The sequence below is a fragment of the Ovis aries genome, chromosome 1, assembly GCF_016772045.2.
Source record: "Ovis aries strain OAR_USU_Benz2616 breed Rambouillet chromosome 1, ARS-UI_Ramb_v3.0, whole genome shotgun sequence".
NCBI lineage: Eukaryota > Metazoa > Chordata > Mammalia > Artiodactyla > Bovidae > Ovis > Ovis aries.
In genome coordinates, this window is record NC_056054.1 from 75,195,276 (window position 1) to 75,201,275 (window position 6,000).

The following is a 6,000-nucleotide window of genomic DNA, read 5'->3' on the forward strand; positions in this document are numbered from 1 at the left end:
GATAAAGAGTTCAAAGTAATGATCGTGAAAATGAACAAAGAACTCAGGAGAAGAATGGATGGAGTGAGAAGTCAGAGGTTTTTAGCAAAGTTAGAAAATGTAAAGAACTAACCAGAGGTGAAAAATACAATAATTGAAATGAAAAATACACTAGAAGGAATCAAAAGTAAATGATAGAGGAACAAATTAGTGAGCTGGAAGATAGAGGAGTGGAAATCACTGCAGCTAAAAAGAAAAAAGAATGAAAAGAAACAACTGTTTAAGAGATCTCTAGAACAACATAAAACATAGTAACATTCTCATTATACCGGCCCCATAAGAAGAGAGAGAGAAATAAAGGGGCAAAGAAGATATGTAAAAAATAATAGCTGAAAACTTCCTAGCCTGGGAAAGTAAACAGGCATCCAGGTCCAGGAAGCACAGAGAGTCCCAGACAGGATCAACTCAAAGAGGACCCACCAAGACACATTGTAATTAGAATGGAAAAGCAAGACTTAAGAAGAGGCTAGATTTTTAAAAACAGCAAGGGTATAACAACAAGGTTTGTACTGGGAAACTCCCAGAAGGCTATCAACCAACTTTTCAGAAGAAACTCTGCAAGCCAGAATGAAGTGGTCTAATATATTTACAGTGATCAAGGGGGGAAATCTACAACCAAGAATAGTCTACCTGGCAAGGCTTCCTTTCAGATTTGATGAAGAAATCAAAAGTGTTACAGACAACAAAAAACGAAAAAGAGTTTAGTACCACCAAACCAGTTTTATAAGAAATGTTGAAAGAGACTTCTCCAAGGGAAAAAGAAAAAAACAAACCGAGAAACATGAAAATCATGAAGGCAAATATACAGTCAAGATAGTAAATCCACCATGTATAAAGCTAGTAAGAAGACTGAAAGGTAAAAGTAATAAAATCATCTATGTCTGCAATAAGAGCTTAAGAACACAAAACAAAAAGTTCTAAAAGATGATGTTAAATACAGTAGTAGTGAGGGGGTGGGGAGTAAAAATGCAGGGTTGTCAAAATACTTGAAATTAAAAGATGGGCAACTGAAAAAAACTATATGTATGTATTATATATCTAGATAGATGGATAAATATCTCATGTTAACCACAGACCAAAAATCTATCATACACACTCAAGAAAGAGAAAAGAATCCACAAACAACGTTAAAGACAGTGATCAAGACACAAGATAAAAGAAGAAAATAAGAACAAAGGAACAATAAAGAGCTATAAACAACCCCCAAACAATTAGGAAAATGGTAATACATATATACTTATCAGTAATTATTTTAAATGTAAATAAACTAGAATGCTCCAAAGGCATAGAAGGGCTGAATGAACACATATAGATTGCCAACAGGCACATAAAAAGATTCTCAACATCACTAATCATCAAAGAAATTAAAATCAAAATCCCAATGAGATATCACTTCACACCTCTCAGAATGGTTATCTTCAAAAAGACCACAAATAACGTGTGTTGGTGAGGACATGGAGAAAAGGAAAGCGTGTACAGTGTTGGTAGGTGTGTAACTTATTACAGCCAATATGGAGTGCAGTGTGGAGGTTCCTCAAAAACTTAGAACTAGACTACCATGTCGTCCAGAAATTCCACTCCTGAGTACATATCTGAAGAAAATGAAAAGACAAATTCAAAAAGTATAAGTATCCTAATGTTCATAGAAGCCTGATTTACAATAGCCAAATATGGTAGTGGCTTAAGTGTCCATCATCAGATGAATGAATAAATGTGAAGTATATATGTATATATAGAATAGAATACTATTCAGCCATGAGTAGCCAGGGAGCTACCAGGCCACTCTGGTAGCTCATGTGGTTGAGAATCTGCCTGCAATGCAGGAGACCCAAGTTCAATCGTTGGGTTGGGAAGATCCCTTGGATAAGAGAATGGCAACCCACTCCAATATTCTTGCCTGGAGAATTCCATAAACAGAGAAGCCTGGCAGACTACAGTCCATGGAGTCGCAGAGTCAGACATGACTGCGTGACTATCACTTTCAGCCATAAAAAAGTGTGAAAGTTTGCCATTTGCAACAACATAAATGGACTTGAAGGACATTGTGCTACATGAAATGTCAGACATAGAAAAAACAAATATTGTATGTTATTGCTTATATGTGGAGGGAAAAAAAAAATCTCTATGATTTTAATCAAAGTCTGGAAAGAAAAGCTCAAACCCTTCTCAATCAGTGACTCTCTTTCTGCTTTCCAATATGAAACTGTAAAGATCCATTTTAATCTTCTGAATAATGAATGACAGGCTATTCTTGTTCTTTGGTTTGTTTTCATGATCACCATTTCCTCTATAGTGTGAAGTCCTTGTTAGTTTTGAGTGTGTTTTAGCCTATCATCCTCCATGCCTAAAAGAGTACCTAGTAATAGTACATACAAATATGTTCAAATTAGTATTAATTATGGCAAAGCGTCTGCCTGCAATGCAGAAGACCCAGGTTCGATCCCTGGGTCAGGAAGGTCCCCTGGAGAAGGAAATGGCAACCCCCTGCAGTATTCTTGCCTGGAAAATCCCATGGATGGAGGAGCCTGGTAGGCTACAGTTCATGGGGTTGCAAAGAGTCGGACACGACTGAGCGACTTCACTTCATTACTTTCTAAATGTGACAGAGGAAACAGAAAACCTGAGAGGAAAAGATTTCTAGTAATAAGTGTATAAATAAAGGGTAATAATGGGCAATTCACACACACACACACACAAGAATACAAGTGGATGATAAAGAAAAGTGAAACTATATCAACCAAACTAGTAGTCAAAGAAATTCCATTTAAATGATAATGAGATATGATTTGTCACCCATTAGACTGGCAAAGAGAATATAAGGAGTGGTCAAGGTGTTGGAAAGTTAACGGATCCATAAGACTCTATAATTACTAAAATTTTGCATGGTATATAGTTAGAGCCGTTTAGCAAAACACACCCAGATTTTAGGGCCTCCCAGGTGGCTCAGAGGGTAAGGAATATGCCTGTGATGCAGGAGGTTCCCTGACCCTCCTCCAGGGCCAGGAAGATCCCCTGGAGGAGGGCGTGGTGACCCACTTCAGTATTCTTGCCTGGAGAGCTCCATGGTCAGAGGAGCCTGGTGGGCTACAGTCCACAGGTTTGCAAAGAGCCAATCAGGACTGAAGTGAATGAACATGCCCTCATCAAAATTTTAAACATGTGTATTATCTTTGTTCCAACTTGATTTTGGATATATTTGTGCATTTAAAAAAGTTATACTTCTATGCACAATATACATAAAGTATGGCTCATTCCAAAGTTGTTTATGCAAAAGCAAAAACATAACATCATAAATGTCCTACAAAAGATGACTGATCAATAACTGTATTGAATGGATACAGTTAAATTTTACCAACAGTGAAGGGCACTGACAGTATATTAAAGAACATATGAGATTATATGGCCTAAATATACTTGGATAAGTAGCAAGCACAATTAGTTAAATATAGGAAAAAGTAAAATATATTTTAAAAACTCTGTTGCATTATAAGCACATATACCTTTTATAAATTTGTGTGTGTGCATGAAAGAAAGACCTTCCTTACTTCTACCATGGTGCGTGGCACATGTTAGGCTCACTGTAATTTTCATATTTTACATTAAAAAAAAAAAAAACCTGACTGCCAATGCAAGAGACAGAAGAGATATAAGTCTGATCCCTGGGTTGGGAAGATCCCTGGAGGAGGGCATGGCAACCCACTCCAGGATTCTTTCCTGGAGATTCCCACAGACAGAGGAGCCTGGTGGGCTACAGTCCATAAGGTTGCAGAGTCAGTCATGACTGAAGCAACTTAGCACACATGCAAAAGTATCTATAATGTTCTACAGTCCATTCTATGAAAATAACTATTCATATCATAGTCCTGAATTAAAATTTTGTACTAGTTATAGAAACTGGCAAATAGATTTATAATATCATGGTCCTGGCTACAATTTTCAAGTTGTATCATTCTATCAGTTCAGTTGCTCAGTCATGTTCGACTTTGCAGCCCCATAGATTGCAGCACACCAAGCCTCCCTATCCTTCACCATCTCCCAGAGCTTGCTCAGACTCATCCATTCAATCAGTGATGCCATCCAAGCATCTTGACCTCTGTCGTCCCCTTCCTCTCTTGCCTTCGATCTTTCCCAGCTTCAGGGTCTTTTGCAATGAGTCAGCTTTTCTCATCAGGTGGCCAAAGTATTGGAGCTTCAGCTTCAGCATCAGTCCTTCCAGTGAATATTCAGCGTTGATTTCCTTTAGGATTGACAGGTTTCATCTCTTGGCAGTACGATTTGTAGAAACTGACAAACAGTGAACGCTACTTAAAGTGAAAGTGAAAAGGAAAGTGAAGTCGCTCAGTCGTGTCCGACTCTTTGCGACCCTATGGACTCTAGCCTACCAGGCTCCTCCGTCCATGGGATTTTCCAGGCAAGAATACTGGAGTGGGTTGCCATTCCCTTCTTCAGGAGATCTTCCCGACTCAGGGACTGAACCCAGGTCTCTCGCACCACTGTAGGCAGACGCTTTACCATCTGAGCCACCAGGGAAGTCTCATCTAACAAGACAAAATAATTTGAATATTTGAATGATATCCTATTACAACATAATTAATTGAATGCATTGATTTATTTGAATTTTAAAGTGATACTTGGTCAGACTTTTGCTCCAAAACCTTTATAGCTTCCCAGTTTACTCAGTAAAGTTCATAGTGCCCTGTAAGGCATCAGGGATCTAGCTCATTTATTCCTCTTCCCCGACTTCCTGATGTTCTTATTCACTCCAGCTCTTCTACTCGCTGTTCCCTGTGCCTGTAGTGATATTCTACCAGCAGTTTTAACAGCTAGCCTCTTATCAGCTTCAAGCTTTTACGTAAAGTTCACCTTTTTGGTAAGATCTATTCTGACTACCACATTTAAATTGCAGCTCTCATTTGTCCCATTCACTATACCTCTTTTCTTACTTTATTGCAAACTGGTATTCTATTTATTTTAATTATGTGTCCATTCATCATCTACCTTAAGTTCTATAAGGTTGTTTTGTTTACTGATGTTCCCCCATTGTCTGGACTAACTGCCCAGCACAGTGTATATGCTCCACAAATATTTCATGTGAATGGAGGATACAACTAGTGTCTTATGGTCTCTTTTCATTCTTTTCCTATTTTGTATTAGCATTTAATGTTGATATTGTGCATCTATTTTTCTATCTTACCCATCAGAGAGAATTATTCAAGGGCAGATACTATGTCTTGTTAACCACTGAATCCTTAGCTTGTATAACGTGTCTAGAAATAAGTAGATGCACCCAGATATGTGTTGATCAAATGCATAAATGGGTTGAAAATCAGCATGTTTGTGTATTTTTCCAGTAGCACTTGCCCCATTACTTCGTTAAACATTTAAAAGTTGAAATTTATCATGCATGGCAATCACAGAAAATTCAGGCTAGTAGCTTACTCTGAAACATGTTTCCTGTTCTCATTTTTGCCTTAGCAACTTACTTGGGAATATTTGATAAATATAGTCAATGTATAAAGTACCTAGAGTAGTCTTTTCAGTACATTTGAAAATATTGTTCATTTTCTTATTTCATGTCTTAACAATTCAAAAAGTTTCATTAGTTTTTTTTTTTTGGGGGGGGGTATCCTGAATAGTTTCTTCTCCATCTATTGAAAATGTTATCAGATTATACTTTTTAAAAAATTGCATCCAATTTGCAGAATGCAAGAGAACAATTATTTGGTAGTGTTGGAGAGCAGAATTTGCCACCCCAAAATATGTCTCTTTGGCATATTATTTTAAATTGGTTATTTTCTGAGAAACAGCAGACATGAAAAGGGCTTGAAGACCAGGTAGGTGCCCTTTTGTAAGAAACATATTTATAAGAGGAATGTCCCATTTTAAGGGTGCCTATTTCTGTGCCTGGAAGAGGATAACCAACTATTTTATCAGTGGAGAAAGCAATGACTTAAATCTGCA